The sequence below is a fragment of the Canis lupus genome, chromosome 23 (genome assembly GCF_003254725.2).
Source record: "Canis lupus dingo isolate Sandy chromosome 23, ASM325472v2, whole genome shotgun sequence".
Taxonomy (NCBI): domain Eukaryota; kingdom Metazoa; phylum Chordata; class Mammalia; order Carnivora; family Canidae; genus Canis; species Canis lupus.
This window is the reverse complement of record NC_064265.1, coordinates 9,173,581-9,192,876: the sequence shown is the minus strand read 5'-3', so window position 1 is coordinate 9,192,876 and position 19,296 is coordinate 9,173,581.

Here is a 19,296-nt window from a genome sequence, read left to right as displayed (position 1 = left end):
TCAGCTCCTTCAGAGAAGAGTAGTCTGCTTTTAAGCTTAGAAGGAATAGAGAAGGTAGGGGAGTTTGAATATCTTGCTACTGATTCTGTGGTCAAGGGAAGCAAGAGACCGCATGACTGTATGGATGTGTCCCCTTTCCAAGCCATGCCCATCTCTCCTCTGCTCTCCACAGATTCTGAGTCTTGAAATTTCTCCATAATAAATTTCCAGTGACCAGACCAAGTTGATGCAGTGAAACTTGAAATCCATTCTGAATGTAGGCTTCACCAAGCCTTTGCCCTGCTTTCTACCATGGCTGGTAGCATATACATTTGGCCTGCTTTTTGGGGCATGGCCTCTGAAAGCACTTAGTGGAATTGTTTCCACTCTGCCAAGTCACTTATCATTCTCTTCCCACTTTCTATGTCCAAAAATTGGGCTATAATCTCTCATTTTTTTGGGGGGGTGTCTCCTTCTCTTGAAGGGCTAAAGCCTTTAAAAAATTCTCAACTACACCTCTTAAATAAAATATTTTTTAATTCTTTACTTTTCTAAAATACACATTTTACTGCTATAATTTAACAATTTTTTGGAAGGGAGACTAGATAAAATAAGCATGTGTAGTTACCCTGCCATTTTTCTTTAATAGATTTTTTTAAAGATTTTATTTGTAAGCAATGTCTACACCCAACATGAGGCTCAAACCCCCAACCCCAAGATTAAGAGTTGCATGCTTTACCAACTAAGCCAGCCAGGTGCCCCTAACCTGTCACTTTTCTTTTTTTAAGATTTATTTGAGAGAGAGAGAGAGAGAGAGAGGGAGGAGGGAGGAGGAGAAGCAGATTCCCTGCTGAGCAAGAAGCTTGACTCAGGGCCAGATCCCAGGACCCTGGGGTTATGGGGGCATCACCACTACTTAATTCTGTAATGTTTTCATCACTCTAAAAATAAACCTAGACTCATTAACAGTCAGACATAATACTATTTTATACTAGCACATAGTCAAGCATAAGCATACAATGGATTACAGAGTATGGCAAATATTTTGTTAGGGGGATTACTGAAAATTAGTATAAAATGAGTAAATTATCTATAGAAAATAATGACATCCCCATATTTCACCTAAAAACTGAAATGTACATAAAGTCATATACACAGTGAGACAATTGTTGCTTCCCAACAAATTATGTATCAAAATATGTGTTGTAAACGTTGTTTTTTGACTAATAGGATAAAAGGCAAGCTAGAGGTTTTCAGATTCATGACAATAATACTGTTTTTCCAGTAGAAATACGGAGGGGCAGAGGGTAAGTTTTATAAATAGCTGTAAGACCATTTAATTATTGTAAGATGGTATTTACTAATGAATCGTTGATCAAACCTCAGAGAAACAAACCTAAATGGTTTCTCACTTGCCCTTCAATCTTCACTTTCAGAGAAAATCTGTCTCTTCCAAGACTTTGACCTTGATCTTATAGATTTTTAACTACACAGTGCCCAGCTTTCAATGGTGAACAGAGGATTATGATACCAACTGAGCTGCCAGCCGCTCAGACAAAGCCTCTATGTGTTCCCAACCTCTACACCCAATCTCTCTCTCTCCCTCTGCACTACGTTAGGGCCCAGTCACAATTGTGTTCTGGCCAGTGGGGACCTGTGTAAGAATGTACACTGTGTTCCCTAATTAAGGGTCTGGTTTTGTCCAACTTGCTGTGTTAAAACTCACTCTGTAGAAGACATGCCTTTGCTGGCCAGCTGCCTGCACCCCATGCGCGGATTTACCCCTTGTAATATTACCACTAGAGAAGGAAAAGGTGGACACAGGGTAGCCAGATGCAAGGATCCTAGTGAAAAGAAAGACTCAGAATAAGAATGTGTCAGTATCATGTGTTAAAGAAAACCAGAGCCAAACAACAGTGTTAAAAACAGATTTTATTCAGGAAATATTGCAATAGGGGGAAAGAGACCTCAGTATAAAACTGGGCTCGACTCCAAATACAACATAGCCAGTGGAGATTTATAGCCAACAAGGAGGTCAGAGGAGCCAATGGATAGGAAATTACCAAGAGGTAATTTTGGGTGACAGGATACTTCTGGTTAAAGCAACTTAACCAAGGGGCACCTGGGTGGCTCAGTGGTTGTGCATCTGGGATAATGGCTCAGGTCATGATCCCAGGGTCCTGGGATTGAGGCCCACATCAAGCTACCCACAAGGAGCCTGCTTCTCACTTTGTTTATTTCTCTGCCTCTCTCTGTGTGTCTCTCATGATTAAATAAATAAAGTCTTTAAAAAATAATTGGTCAGTGCAGGGGTGTCTGGCTGGCTTAGTTGGAGGAGCATGTGACTCTTACTCTTGGAGTTGTGAGTTCGAGCCTCACATTGAATGTAGAGATTACTAAAAATAAATAAAAATAAAAAGTTATTTTAATTAAGAAATATGGAGTAGGGGGTACCTGGGTGGCTCAGTGGTCAAGCATCTTGCCTTTGGCTCAGGTCATGATCCTGAGGTGCTGGGATTGAGTCCCGCATCTGGCTCCCTGCTCAGCCAGAAGTTTGCTTCTCCTCCTGCTGCTCCCCTGGCTCTCTCTCTCTCTCTCTCAAATAAATAAGTCTTTTAAAATTTTTAAAAATTGATAGGTGTAAAGATGGACTCAGAAGTTCCCAGGTTGAGGCCTGATTAGGAAGAGGGTCCAGAGGAACCTGACTGAAGTTGGTTAAGGAGAGTGTCTCTTATGTCAGCATGTAGCAGTGAGGGATCATAGGGTCTAGTTACTGAAGTCAGTTGTCCAGAGACAAGAAATACACACAGGGAAGTGGGACCCAACGTTAATGGAAATAATCTTAAAAAAAAAAAAAAAAAGAATTATTTTTGTTTTAATTCCCAGCTCGCCAAGCAGCCATTTTGTTATCCACTGGTTTGTTTAGAAAATGCTTTGAGAAAATCACAGATTCCATGTAATCTACTAAAAACAAAACAAAACAAAAAACCACCCATCTCATTGCCTGGAGCGCAGTAAAACCTCTCTAATAGAAGCTGGCTTCCCTGACTTATTGCTCCTACAAACTAAAAATCTGGTTTCTGATCCTGTAAATCTAAAGTCCACTGTTAAGTGTAGACAGCACACATGTGACTGAGAACAGACTCTCTTTAACACAATCTTTACTGCAGTTCTTATCTGAAGTTCCCAGTGACGGTCTTCCTCTCCCCCTGACTCCCAAGTTTGGCTTCTGGGCGAGGGCAGCCTCATTAGAGGAGGATCTGTACCTTCCATGCTCCCTGGTAACACAGAGCCAGCCACTCTCACAGGGCTCTGGGAAGAAAACCGTTCCCCCCTGGGCATTCTCAGTGCCACTAGTCACCTGCTGTCTCTCTCTCTCTCAGCTTCTCTCTCCTCACCAGCCCTGCCTCAGGGACTGCCTTGGGCACATTTCTCAGAGAGGGGGAAGAGTACAGTACAGTACAACTGCTGTGAGAATAAAAAAAGAATTTTTTTTTAATGAAAATTGTTCCAAGTTCAGGGGCACTAGCTGGCTCAGTGGGTAGAGTATGCGACTCTTGATATCAGGGTTGTGAGTTCAAGCCCCAGGTTGGGTATAGAGATTGCTTAAAAATAAAATCTTTAAAAATAATAATAAAATATGGGACGTTTGGGTGGTTCAGTAGGTGAAGCGGCTACCTTCGGCTCAGGTCATGATCCTGGGTTCCTGGGATTGAACCCCACATAGGGCTCCCTGCTCAGCAGGGAGTTTGCTTCTCCCTCTGCCCCTCCTCCTGCTCATTCTCAGTCCCTTTCTTTCAAATAAAATCTTTAAAAATAATAATAAAATAAAATAAGATAATTCTGAGTTCAATGCCCAGTAGGCCAGTTTCCAGTGAACTGTCACTCAAAGCAAACTTGGCCAGGTCAACCCTGACTTCTGGAAGGCAGTTACTTGGACCATCATCACTTTATAAAGGGCTTTGTGAGGGGAAAGTTTAGGTTGTTCCTCACAGTTACTGCATACTTATCTCTTGAGCCCATAACCTCCCCATTGTTTGAAGAGAGGAAGAGCTACAAGCATGATAAACCACACCTTGAACTCATTTACCAATAAAGAAAACTTCATGTGATATTTGAAGTAAAGAGAAGAGCGATGTTCCACTTTACAAAAAGAGATCCCAGGGATCCCTGGGTGGCGCAGCGGTTTGGCGCCTGCCTTTGGCCCAGGGCGCGATCCTGGAGACCGGGATCGAATCCCACGTCGGGTTCCCGGTGCATGGAGCCTGCTTCTCCCTCTGCTTATGTCTCTGCCTCTCTCTCTCTGTGACTATCAGAAATAAATTAAAAAACTTAAAAAAAATAAATTAAGAAAAAAAAAAAAACAAAAAGAGATCCCAGAATGAAATTCTGCCCTTGGTCAAGCCTGCATATTAAACATTTGTCAGAAGCAGCTGCTACTTACAGGGAGAGAGTCCTTCATTCCTTCCAAGTGAAATAATGAATAATGGTGTGTATGTAAGTCCCCTGCTTCTATCTGCTGAAGCATGTCACTGTGTGGCATTGTCCTCTGTCCTGTAGTCAGACCTTCAGAGTGACAGTGGCAAATGCGGTGACTATGCAGCCTCAGGGCTGTTGTTAGAAGTTTCAGAAATCTTTTTGGAAAGAAAAAAGTTTGCTATCCATGTGGATGCATTCACAGCTTCATCATGTCAACCCCTCCTCCGTGGTTCTCCATTCCATGTGTCCTCCATCCAAGCTAGCACGCTGCTATGGGCCATACCAGTGGATCTCAGGTAGCATCCTGTGTGTAAAAGTCACGGTTTCCAGCTCTGCAAGAAGCCCTGGTGTGCCACTGCAAGCTCATAAGGATGCCATGGCATATGTAAAATTTTAAGAACACAATAAGATACCAGGCCTTTGTCCTATACCCACTCCATGGACTGGTAGCTTGAGATACTTCACTATTTCAACAGCAGATTGTAAAACGTTCCTTTAGATGACATCACTACCTTTATAAGGGTGGCTTTTTAGATGTTTGCTTGCTAAAAAGCAAGTATTTCAGAAAAATCATGAAAATGGTGGTGTCAAAATCAGATTCCAAAATTTGGGAAGTAGTGCAGTGCCCAAGAGGTATACATGTCCCATTGTTAAGTGATGGTGGCCATCTAAGTAGAAAAATATTGTTCCTTTCAGTTTACGTATGGTTTTCTAGTCACCACTAAGTTGTTAGAACATAAATTATTTGGGCCTAACTGCTTTGTAAAAGGAGTCCCTCGGTATTTCTTTTAGCCTATGGGTGCTATGAAAAAATCACAGAAACACTAAGAGCCCCTTGAATCGAGAATCTCAGGTATGAAACATAAAAATGACAGAAGTGTTCCACAAGAACATTAAATTTTCACTTTCAGTAGAAAATAATTTATTGTCTGTGAAACCCTTGAAGCCAAGTCTGCAGACCCTTAAGTTTCCTGAGAGAAAAATATGAAAAACTGGGAACATGAATTGTTCTAAACCCTTGATCCAGACACTCTCTGCCCTGGGTGTGACAGCAGTCGGAATTCAAGAGAACGTGTTATCTGAATATCCTGGGCTCTCTGGGGAGAGCAGTGAATCGGGAACCACGGACTGCCTACCCAATACCTCTTCCACCTTTCCTCCCCAGTCACATCACCTCTCTTGGACTGGAGTCACCATATGCTTAAGATTTTATTTATTTATTTATTTCATACAGAGAGAGAGAGAGAGAGCACAAGCAGGGGGAGTGACAGGCAGAGGGAGAGGGAAAAGCAGACTCCCTGCTGAGCAGGGAGCCCAATGAAGGACTCAATTCCAGGACTCCGGGATCTTGACCTGAGCCAAAGGAAGACACTCAACTGACTGAGCCACCCAGGCACCTCCCATGTGCTTAGCTTTTAAAAGAACCTGCACATCCCAGCCTTCCTGCCTGTGTTGGCCAATGATGTGGGTAGAAGCCTTGAGGGCCTTTGTGGGGGGGGGGCTCTTTCCGGGGGCTCGCTTGGCTGAGAGGGACCCTTTCTTTCCCCCTGCCCCTTCTTCTACCTCCTGCCTGTAAGAAGTGGTGGTGGCCATCTGACCACCATGATGATGGAGTTTTGGAATGTAGATGAGGTCCGGAGCCGGTGGCCAAGAAAGAATTCTCAAGATATCTTTGATGCAAAAAGGTAGTTTTATTTATTTATTTTTTAAAAAGATTTATATATTCATGAGAGACACACAGAGAAAGGCAGAGACACAAGCAGAAGGAGAAGCAGGCTCCATGCAGGGAGCCCGATGTGGGACTCTATCCAGGAACCCTGGGATCACGCCCTGAGCTAAAGGTGGAGGTTTAACCACTGAGCCACTCAGGTGTCCCAAAAGGTGGTTTTATTAAAGCACAGGGATAAGACTCATGGGCAGAAAGAGCTGCTGCACCAGGGTTGTGAGGGGTGGCTGAGTATACACTTGAGAGGTGGGGGTAAGGAAAGGGGAGGCTTTCAAAAAAAACTTCCATAGGCTAAAGAGGACCTACAAGATACTGAAAGCCTTGCCATTGTCAAGTTAAGGTTGTTTTTCCCTCTAGTAAGGTGTTAACATTAAGACAGTTGGGGCCCGGGGTGGCTCAGTGGTTGAGCATCTGCCTTTGGCTCAGGTCATGATTCTGAGATCCAGGATCAAGTCCCTCATCGGGCTCCCCTCAGGGAGCCTGCTTCTCTCCACCTATGTCTCTGCCTCTCTTTATATGTCTCTCATGAATAAATAAATAAAATCTTTAAAAAACAAAAAAACACATTAAAATAGTTGGGAGCTCCCTGAAGGAACATTAATACTCTGCCTGCCTCAAGTATTTGTCAATGGGCTGCAGGTCCACAGGACATTTAATTTTGTCTATGTTCCCTTCTGGAAGTTGGGTTATTGATAAGAACATTTTTTCCTTTTTTAAAAAGATTTTATTAATTTATTTGAGAGAGAGAGGGACTGCAGGGAGGGAGATGGAGCAGACTGCTTGCTGAGCAGAGAGCCCAAGGACCCTGAGCTCAGGACCCTGAGATCATGACCTGAGCTGAATGCAGATGCTTAACCAACTGAGCAACCCAAGAATGCTTTTTCCTTGTAAACCATTAAGACAACTGAAGAAGACTCATGTCTTGCAGGGTTGTAATCTCTACAAGTTAGTCATTTATTTGTTTTTCCTTCCCTTAGCTTTGGAGCAGCCAGCAGTGCCTGAGAAATGTCACACATAGCCCACCTGGGAGTAGGGGGATGGGCAGGTTGTGGGGTGTCAGCTTGTACTTTGTCCTCAGCTTGTCTTCTGCTCTCTCATCAATGAGAATAAAAACTAAGATGGGCAGATCACAAATAGGAGGACCCTGGGACACTGACAATCTCTGAGCTGCCAGGTCTGGAAGTTACTTTATAAGAGTGAAAAATACACCCCATCTTAATTAAGCTGCTGTGATTTTAAACCTCTGTAACCAGCAGTCAAATCATTTTTCAGTGGTATAAGCAGGCATCTACAAGGAATGGAAAAAAAAAAGGCAACATGGTTACAACTAATTTCTGCTTAAAATAAAATATCCCGTGACACCGGGGTGGCTCAGCAGTTGAGCGGCTGCCTTCAGTCCCAGGGCGTGATCCTGGAGACCAGGGATCGAATCCGAATGGGGCTCCCTGCATGGAGCCTGCTTCTCCCTCTGCCTATGTCTCTGCCTTTCTCTGTGTCTCTCATGAATAAATAAATAAAATCTTAAAAAATATATATCCTGTCATAAAACTTGAATACATCAACTATTAAATCCGGTGTATCTTACCCAAACTCTGTGATCTACTTCAGCAGACAGAGTAAATGATGAACATGCTAGCCTTCACAACTATGTTAAATTAAAAAAAAACTATGTTAAATATATTTCTGAAGTGATTATCATATATAATACATTGACATGTATTACATATATATTATTATATATTGGTGAGGAGAATAAAAGCAAGAGAAATGTAGATAAAATTAAGTTTCCTTGGGCAACCAGGGTCGCTCAGCGGTTTAGCGCCGCCTTCGGCCCAGGGTGTGATCCTGGAGACCCGGGATCGAGTTCCACCTCAGGCTTCCTGCATGGAGCCTGCTTCTCCCTCTGCCGGTGTCTCTGCCTCTCTCTCTCTCTCTCTCTCTCTGTGTGTGTGTGTGTCTCTTATGAATAAATAAATAAAATCTTAAAAAAAAAATGTTTCCTTAAGAGCCCAGATGTCCATCAACAGATGAAGGGAAAAAGAAGATGTGATATGTATATATACAATGGACCACTACTCAGCCATCCAAAAAATGAAATCTTGCCTTTTGCAATGACATGGATGAAACTAGAGGATATAAAGCTAAGTGAAATAAGTCAGTCAAAGAAACAATTATCATATGATCTCATTCATGTGGAATTTAAGAAACAAAACAGAGGATCATGGGAAAGAGCGGAAAAAATAAAATGACAGAGGGAGACAAACCACAAGAGACTTTTTTTCTTTTTTAACCACAAGAGACTCTTAATCATAGGGAACAAACTGAGGGTTGCTGGAGGGGAGGTGGGGGTATGGGTAACTGGCTGATATTCAGTAAGGAGGGCATGTTATGGAATGAGCACAGGGTGTTATAGAAGACTGATGAACCACTGACCTCTACCTCTGAAACCAATAGTATATTATATGTTAATTAATTGAATTTAAATAAAATTTTAAAAATTAAAAAAATAAATTACAACTTGCAGCCCCTTGACAAATACTTGAGACAGGCAGAGTGTGACAATCCTCAAGGAACTCACAACTGCCTTAATGTTAATGCATTGCTAGAGGCAAAAGCAATCTTAGCTGGACAATAGCCAGGCCTCCAGGATCCTGTAAGTCTTCTTTAACATAGGAAAATCCTTTTGGAAACCTCCTTCATCTCTACCTCTCCCCTAGTTTAGAATTATGTAATCAAGGGTGAGCCTCGGTGGCTCAGCGGTTGAGCATCTGCTTTTGGCTCAGGGCAGGATCCTGGGTCCAGGATCGAGTCCCACATTGGGCTCCTTGCAGGGAGCCTACTTCTCCCTCTGCCTGCTTCTCCCTCTGCCTCTCTCTCTGTCTCTCTCATGAATAAATAAATAAAATCTTAAGAAAAAAAAGAAAAAGAAAAAAGCATATAATCAATCGTTCCTCACAACCCTGGTACAACTCTTTCTGCCCACAGGTACCTTCTCCATGCTTTAATAAAAACACCTTTTTTACACCAAAAACATCTCCAGAATTTTTGACTGCTCATTCCTGGCCCACATCATATCAGAGGATGTCACTGGTCCTCCCACATCACCCTCCAAAAATGATAGAAATATGCTGAGAAAGCATCAAGGTCTACTTTATAAGTAGGTGTTTTGAGAAGCCTGCACCCTGTAATGGCCCTTCCATGTGTGCACCTACAAAACGTGCAATTACAGATCACTCTATGAAAGTGGCTTTTCATTTGGATCAAATGACTGCCCTTTTAAAGATTCGTTTGTTTGTTTGAGAGAGAGAGGGAGAGCACAAGCAGAAGGGGCAGAGGAAGAGGGAGAGAATTTCAAATAGACTGCACCGAGCTTAGAGCCCGACACAGGGCTCCATCCCAAGACTCTGAGATCATGACCTGAGTTGAAACCAAGAGTCAGACATTCAACCAACTGAGCCACCCAGGCACCCTCAAATGACTCTCCTTTTAAGTTTGCTCATTTCTCAGGACACCTGGGTAGTAGCTCAGTGGTTGAGCATCTGCCTTTGACTCAGGGCACGATCCAGGGGTCCTGGGATCGAGTCTTGCATGGGGCTCCCCACAGGGAGCCGGCTTCTCCCTCTGCCTATGTCTCTGCCTCTCTGTGTCTCTCATGAATAAATAAATAAAATCTTAAAAAAATATTTTTTGCTCATTTATCATCCAAAGTTTGGTGCTAATGGGGGGCCTGGCTCAGTGGGTTGAGCGTCTGCCTTCAGTTCAGGTCATAATCTCAGGGTCCTGGGATGGAGACCCATATCTGACTCCCTACTCCTCGGGGAGTCTACTTCTCCTCCCTCTGCCCCACCCCACAGCTTATCCTCTCTCTCTCTCTCTTTCTTTCTCTCTTTCAGGCTCTCTCAAAGGAATAAATAAAATCTTAACAAAAGCTTGGTGCTAATCATCAGATTTTAGAAATGTTTGAGTCTTTGCAGAACTACTTTGTAAATCAAACTGAGAGTCCTTACTCACTTTTGTAAATGAATTACTTTGAAATTTCACTGTGTTTTTGTTCAAAATCAACTGGAATCTTGTCAAAGTATTCAATGAACAGAGCACCAAACAATTCCAGTTTTTGAAACTTTAGCAAATCACAATTATCATTAAACCCCAGGAACTTGGCAATCTGTTCCCATCCTGCATCCCCTGTGTTCCACCTGCCTCCTGAGTCCCCAGTGAATGGAGCCCCATTTGGCCATAGCATTTCCCTGCTCAGTGACAGGCCAGCCCAGTCTCCCCTCCCCACTCTCCTAAGTGCACAGGCTCTCTGGGATCACCTCCCTAGTAAGTTATTTATACTAGAATCCTTGTCCCTGGGTCTGCTTCGGGTAGATCCCAACCTAAGGACAGAACACAGGACGGTCCTCCTGTGACCCTTGCCCTTTGTTCCTTCACATAACCTGTAGCCTCATCAAACCAGGAGGAATTTGTCTGCCTTGTATGGGAAGGATTTTCCTACTTGGATCCACCAAGCTCTAGTTTGTCCTAAACCTTGCGTGTGTGTGTGTGTGTGTGTGTGTGTTGTTGTTGTTGTTTTAAAATTTTATTTTTATTTTTAAGTAATCTCCACAACCAAGGTGGGGCTCAAATTCACAACCCTGAGATCAAGAGTCATATGCTCCATGGACTGAGCTAGCCAAGGGCTCCTGTCCTGATCCTTTGGCGTGATTTAGCCAAGTGTTTGCTTCTGTTTGCTGCTAAGGCAGATGCTACTGCAGTCCTTCCTGCAACCCGATGCAGCTCTAACTGGTCCATTAGTAGTTGCTGAGACTGGGGACATCCCCATATGAAGATGCTACCCATCAGTCAGCTTTACTTTGTTATTAGCTTGAAAAATACTCTTTTTAAAATAATATGAGCAGGGATGTCTGGGTGGCTCAGTAGGTTAAGCATCTGCCTTCAGCTCAGGTCGTGATCCCAGGGTCCTGGGATTGAGTCCTGCCTCTGGCTCCCTGCTCAATAGGGATTCTGCTTCTCCCTCTCCCTCTGCCACTCCTCCTCACTCATGTATTTTCTCTCTGTCTCAAAATAAAATCTTAAAAAAAAAAAAAAAAAAACATCTGACTGATTTTGGTTTGGGTCATGATCTCAAGGTCATGAAACTGAGACTCTATGTTAGTTGTGGAGTCTGCTTAAGATTCTCTCTCCTCGTTTTCCTCTGCCCCTCCCTGCCCTCCCCTCTCTAAAATAATAATAATATTTTAAAAAGTTTTAAATAATCTGAACAGATTCTGCATATAGTATATGTTAAATCATAAATATATAACATTCTCTTTGATTACTGAAGGAAACTACTTCATGCTTGAACATTTGGAGATTACAAATAGACACAGCCAGCTCAGTGATAAAGCAGTTAAGTCAAGCCGTGAAGTCCACACTCATGAGGCTATAGACTTGACCTCATGGAACCAGTGATTGGGAGAAAGAAATACTGAAAGACAGGGCACCCCGGCATGCAAATAAGGAACTTGTGGCATCTCTCCACATCTGCAGTGTCTTTGTTAATCTCACAAAGTGTGATTTTACATTCTAATGACAAACGCCCTCAGTCTCTGTACAGATTTGAGCCTGGGGAGTCGCAATCATAGTTATTTTATAACATGGGATTCTGATCTCCTCATGAATAATCAACATTTTGAGTATCGCTTAATGGCAGTAATTGGTTTAAAAGAAAAACACACAACAAGGCCAAAACCCAAGATTCAGTAAATACTTTAGTTGGATACAGAATTATTTCAGGAAACATACTGGGGAAGCTGTATTTTATGGTCAGTATTTTCACTTAAATATTTTATGTTAATCTGATTTTATTTTTTTCTCAGTAGATTTTAGTGAATTACAGTGTTCAGCATAATAACTTGATAGTTTGTTTTTATTACGAAGAATTTTAAATATACACAAAATTAGAGGGGAATTCTGTTTTGTTTTGGGGTTTTTTTGTACCTATTTCCAATAACACCATTTTCCTTTTGTTTCATTTACCCTCCCATTTTTACTCCCCTGACCCCCAAATCCACAAACACTATTTTGGTGGAGGCAGGGGAGAGGATCAGAAGTTTAAAGATCACATTCCAGGCATCAAATTATTTCCCCCGCAAATCTGCACTATATACTGCATGGATCTCAAACAAAGCAAGACTTCTTAAAAGTGATCAAAATACTATTCTCATATCTAACAATTTATTTTATTTATTTATTTTTAAAGATTTTATTTATTTATTCATGAAAGAGAGAGAGAGAGGGAGAGACACAGGCAGAGGGAGAAGCAGGCTCCATGCAGGAAGCCCGATGTGGGATTCGATCCCGGGACTCCAGGATCACACCCTGGGCCTAAGGCAGGCGCCAAACCGCTGAGCCACCCAGGGATCCCCCTCATACCTAACAATTTAGCAATAATTCCAAACTTAATATGATAATTCATGGGATTGTTGGTGGTATTTGGTAATTCAAACTGGCATTACAAGAGAACTCTCATCTGGTAGTTTATTTGCTATTGCAAAAATACAAATGGCTACAGGATTTTGCTTCTGTTTCAAATTCACCTGCTAATCTTTTCTACATATTCACTGAATTTTAGAGAAAAGTGGGAACTGATCCTCCACTATTTAGAAATGTTTAAAGAGAGCACATGAAAACAAATTCTCTTACCCCCGTATTTTTTTAAGTTTATTTATTTTTAAAATAATTTCTATACCCATTATGGGGCTCAAACTCCAAGCCAGACATCAAGAGTCACATGCTCTTCTTGACTGAGCCAGTTAGATGCCCCTCTTATCTCTAGTCTTAAGTAAAATGTTTATGCTCTGTTTTGTCAATTCTTTTTAAAATTTATTCATGAGAGACACACAGAGAGAGAGAGGCAGAGACATAGAGGGAGAAGCAGGCTCCATGCAGGGAGCCCGATACGGGACTCGATCCCAGGACCCAGAGATCATGACCTGAGCCAAAGGCAGACGCTCAACCACTGAGCCACCCAGGTGCCCCTGTTTTGTCATTTCTGAATGGTGCTAGAATTCTGCACAGTTTGGGGAATGTGTTTGTGCTTTGCTTATTAAGGTGGAGAGTAAAAGGACTACAAGGGTAGTTGAGTCTTCAGGAATAAAATGATGATTTGTTTTTCACACAGTATTAATTTTACTCAGGTGCATTATGGAGTAAAATAAAAACAAGAGCTTTTAAGGAAACACCATTCTTTATTTGGGTTTAATTTCCCAGAACCCATTAGATCAGAGTTCAGACTCATTTCTTCCTCTTCCTCTTCCTCTAAAGGAGAGGGGCTTCTTCACTGGAGAAACTTATAAAGAACAGTGACTTAAAGGATAAAGAAAATATGACCCATTGCATTGACGGATATTTTTCTTAGCCAATGCATTTCAAGTATTTTCAGATGAAACACCAGGCTTTGATCATACAATTTCTATTCCATCACACAAACCTCAGGGCAAAATCCTAACTGGCGTATTTGGTCACACAGGAACTGAAGTCCTTATTATTTATAATAATAATAATTACAAAATCCAACAGTTCAGAATTAGTAGACTGTCTAAAATACATCCAGCTGCATTTAGTAGACATAAAAAGGACTTTTATGATTTTTTTTTGGTGCAGTGGGCCCCAGATTTTAAATATTTCAGAACTGACCATTTCTGATTTGCTGCTCACAGTAACTGATTGCTATGAATTTGCAATTATCCGCAAGAGAAATCAATGAACAGAATGTCCAACATATTGGTCAGAGAGCATGGAGAGGATACAGGTAAACATAGATTAATTATTTTAAAAAAATTTTTTATTCTTATTCACGAGAGACACACAGAGAGGCAGCGACATAGGAAGAGGAAGGAGAAGCAGGCTCCATGCAGATAGCCCGATGTGGGACTCAATCCCAGGACCCCAGGATCACGCCCTGAGCCAAAGGCAGATGCTCAACCGCTGAGCCACCCAGGCGTCCCAACATAGATTAATTCTAAAAAACACTTGTGTCTACGAGTTGTATTGAGATAGGGAAACTGAAGGGATCCCATAAGAGAAAATTCTTTTTTTTTCCTTTGCTTCTTTTTCAGCTTCTATTCTTGCTAGGACCTGCATCTCCACTCCACTTTACACGTGCCTTGTAATGCAAATAGCATATGTCCTCCTTGTAAGGGACAAGGAATTAATGATTCTCTAGAATAAATAACATCTAAGGAAGGACCAGGTAAGAATGACCAGATGAAGCTTCATATGTATATTCCAGACCACCAGTGCTAGACATATGGACACCAAGGTCCCCTGGCTCCAAGGAATAAGACCTGGGCCCTTGCCTTTGTTCTAACTGGTTACGAGATGCCTCAGAGGACACATAGCTTAGACCACCATCCTGAATAAAAAACCCAGGCTCTGAACAAAGAGGAGACTCCGTGACACTCTGTATCTCCTCTCTCTAACCCTCTACATAGATGATATAGATAGATTGATTGATTAATTGATATCAATAATAAACTCTGCTTTCACCTTCTGCAGGCTCACATTTGATTTCCATCCTGCATGAAGGCAAAGACCCTCTTGGCTGGTCCCACCAGACATCCCCCCTTGGGTCCTTGGACCTGACCTGGTGGCAATAGTATGTTATGGTTTTCAAAGCCGGACATTCAACAGCCTGCTTTCATCTGCAAGTTATAATGCTTTTCTTTATAAACATTTCATGGTATTTAAGACTTTCTCAGGGATCCCTGGGTGGCTCAGCGGTTTGGCACCTGCCTTTGGCCCAGGGCGCGATCCTGGAGTCCCGAGATTGAGTCCCGTGTCAGGCTCCCAGCATGGAGCCTGCTTCTCCCTCCTCCTGTGTCTCTGCCTCTCTGTCTCTCTGTCTCTCTCTCTCTCTCTCTCATAAATAAATAAATAAGTCTTTAAAAAAAAAAAAAAAAAAAGACTTTCTCTTGACTTTTCCAGTGATCTGGTTTCCTTGTACTTCAAGCCCTTGGGACTTTGTGGAGTAGGACTGGAGGCTTCCGTAATATTTGTCTTTCTAGAAGTTGGAAGATGGAAAAGCTCTAAGCAGTCAGTGATTTAGACATATTTCCCCAGTTTGGAATTTTAAAGAATTTAGATGTTGGGGTGTTTTATTTCTCTTTGTATAACAAGTGGAACTTGTTCATTATAACCTCAGTATTTTCAATTCGGTCAGTTGTTTTTGATGTGGGAAACGAAGGCAAAAGAAATTAAATTTCTTTACTACTTAGAGCCCATTGACAAATACTTGAAACAGGCAGAGTGACTTTCCTCTAGGAACTCAGCTGCCTCGATGTTAATACTTTGCTAAAGGCAAGAGGCAATCTTAGCCCAATCCCCCAGGATCCTGTAAGTCTACTTTAACATACAAAAATTCCTTTGGAAGCTTCCTTTATCTCTACCCTCTAAGATACATGTTGGCAGTCATCATCCAAGCCTATGACCCACTGATATACATCTAAAGGGTCTCATGATTGAGTTTTTACTACAAGGCAATAAATGACCTTTTCCTAACAATAGCTAACCCCTTTAGGACCCTGGAAACCTTGTTTACAAAATCCTTGGGGGCTTGTGCTGTCCCTGACCCCCTTCAAATTTGAAAGTATATAAATCTGTCACAATACCAGCGCAACTCTTTCTGCTCACGGGGCCGGTCCCCATGCTTTAATAAAAACCACCTTTTTGTACCAAAGAGCAAGAATTCTTTCTTGACTCTTGGCTCCAAACCCCAACATCAGCTGGGGTTTCTACATCAGTTTTGTGTGACGATTGGAGAAAACAAAGCACTCTTTACCTATGGAAGAACATGATTTTTAGAATGATTTTCATACTTCCTTAGGCAGACATTCAATTACCTTGCAGGCTTTGAGAATATACTAACTTGAAAATAAAAGGTTTTAGATAGTGTTATCTAGAGAGAAAGCCAGGAGCAACCTAGGATTTGAAGTTTTCCCACAGGATTCTATACAATAAATAATTTGGCACAGATAATTGAGAGGTTGCAGGACACATAAAGAGTTGTGATTCTAAATTTTTCAGGGACATTTTTGAACCAAATACCTATTACAGTTTTTCATTTTTATTCGAGTTATTAGCATGTGGTTATTTCATTGTTACTGAAACATATTTAGAGTGGGGTTTTTTTTATTTTTAACACTCTTATTAAGTTTTTGTATATTTTATTTATTTTTCTTTTTAAACGTATTTTTATTTATTTATTTGAGAAAGAGAGAGAGCAAGCACAGAGGAAGAGGAAGAAGTGTGGTCCCCATTGAGCAGAGAGCCCAATGCAGGGCTCAATCCCAGGACACTGAGATCATGAAGGCAGACACTTAATTGACTGAATCACCCAGATGCCCCTAATTTATTTTTATTTTTTAAGTAATCTCTACACCCATTGTGGTGCTCAAACCCACAACCCCCAGATCAAGAGTTGCATTGCTTCACTGACTGAGCCAGCCAAGCACTCAAAATACGAAACATATTTTGAATTTAAAAAATCAAAAATATATTCTCCTTCTTTTTCTCCAAGAGAAATGGTAAAAACTGCCATATGCCAAACAAAACAAAAAACTACAGAGGGAGAGGGAATGGTGCCTTGTGAAGTCCTGGAAGGGAGATATGGGGCACCTCAGTGTGTCTAGAGGGTAAGAGATTTTTAGAGGGTAGTGACATGGACCTGGAGATGTGAGCAGAGAAAATTTATGACATTTTCTATTGGTTACATGGAGAGTTCAGTCCCTAAGCTGAGCAACGGTGGTTTTTTGAAATTACTGAATTCTTGCTATTAGTACCACAGCAACCAGCACAAAGATTGGGTACCTTGGTTTCCAAGTACATAGTTTTTGGGAAAAGGATTGAATCAATATTCATCGTGTATTGTGTAATTCATAAGCCACAGGCCCTACATTTTTGCAATCACTACTTTACTCATCCTCTCTTTAGTTAATATCTTCAGGAGCCCAACTTACACCAGCAAGGCAAGGGAAGCAAAGGGGAACAGGCTTCCTCCCACCAGTCGTGGACCAGTGCTGAGCTCTTAGTTGTGTGGGCCCATCTGAGCCTCCTAAAAAGCAAATATGGTCTGAGTCTTCCAGACCTTCCAGACCTCTACAGCCTCTGCTACCTCCCTGCAGCCTGACGCCATACCCATACGAAGTAAATTCCCGGAGGTCTCTTGCAGTCCCCGGGGAGCTGCTGCCTGCCTGAAGCTACAGCAGAGGGAGAGAGGAGTCAGATGCCACCAGTATGCCCCCCACACGGAGTTGTGATGCCTCAGGAGCTTTTGCACTTTTTGGAGGGGTGCTGGCGAGAGTCCCCATCCTGCCACCAAACAGCTGAATGACCCCAGAAGGCAACCTCACTTCTTTGTCCATGCCCATGTAAAGTTTTATCAGGTCACCTGGGGAACCTGCTCTATCACCCACTACTCGGGAGAAAAAAGGAATTTAGAGATCACTTAACCAAATTCCTTATTTTATAAATAAAGCAAAAACTCTCTGTGGTCTATTGATTTTATTTTAAATTCTGAAAAAATATGCAACATTTATAAATACAGCATTACCACTGCCTGAAATCGAACTTGACCATGGACACCCTTCCTCCCTCCCTTCCTGCCTTCTCTTCTTCCTCTTCTTGCTTTTAGTGTCTTACTCGATTAAAGAATACTTTTTTAAATACACTAAGGCAGTAAAGTAATCCAGCTTCACGTTTTTAAAGAACTGGGTAGAAATGAGACAGTCAGGGACCAACAAATCTCAAGTGAAAAATATGCATTCCCTGCTGGCTGTTAGCACTAAACTGCTTGCGTCTAGTGCACCAGCTGCAGTCACAGCCGGTTCACGGAGGCTCCACAAACCTAAAAAGCCACCTTCAAAACCACCTGAGCGGCCTGAGGTGCCTCTCAATATCCACCAATCAGGAGGAGGCCCTTCCTGCCCTCATTAGCATAATGGACCAGCGGGAGAACCTGCACTGGAGCCGGGCCTTGATGGTGGGGAGGTGGGCGGTGCCCGGGGAGACCCGCCGAAGTGCGCTCTGGCCGTGCTGAGTTTCTGTTCACCTCCACCTGTTGCCCCAGTTAAGCCTTGCCTGTGCCTTTGAATTTTAGATCCGGCTTCATTCCTAGCATTGTGGGGTCCCAAGACCCCATCTCCAGTAACAGAAAGGTGATTTTGATATATCTGCAACTCTGAAGGCAGGACAAAGCAAGCTTTCTAGAAAACTGCCTTTTTGACATTAAGTGTGGGATTGGAATTTGTCTTTTGTGTAGAGCTTGTCTAGTCCTGGGAGGAATCTCTTTAGTGAGCCTTATTTGACATGCAGGAATGGCTCACTTGAGAAATTTTATATATAAAAATGGACCCGCAGAGCTTTACTTATATTGCTAGTTTACTATAAAGGATGTATAATTCGGAACGAACCAAGTGGAAGAAAAAAACATAGGGAAGAGATATCTTGGGGGTTGGCGGGGGGCGGGGGGAGGTGCGGGGTTCACAAAGCTTCTGTGTCCTCTCTGGGACAGCCACACTCCCAGAACAACGATATGTTCATCAACACAGAAGTACTTTATTTCTTTAAAAAAAAAAAAAAAGTAATCTCTATAATCAACATGGGGCTTTGAGTTTTCAACTCCAAGGTCAAGAGTCACACGCTCTACAGACTGAGCCAGCCAGACACCCCCAATCCAGAAGTTCTTTTCTAAAAATTTAAATTCAATACACCTGGGGCACCGGGGTGGTGCAGTGGTTGAGCCTTTGGCTCAGGTCATGATGCCCAGTTCCTGGGATCAAGTCTTGCATCAGGCTCCCAGTGGGGAGCCTGCTTCTCCCTCTGCCTATGTCTCTGCCTCTCTGTGTCTCTCATGAATAAATAAAATCTTTAAAATAAAATTCAATTTGCCAACATATAGTATAACACCCAGTGCTCATCCCATCAAGTGCCCTCCTTAATGCCCATCACCCAGTTACCCTATCTCCCCACCCACCTCCCGTTCTGCAACCTTTTGTTTCCCAGAGTTAGGAGTCTCTCACAGTTTGTCTTCCTCTCTAATTTATCCCCACTCATTTTCCCCCTTTCCCTTA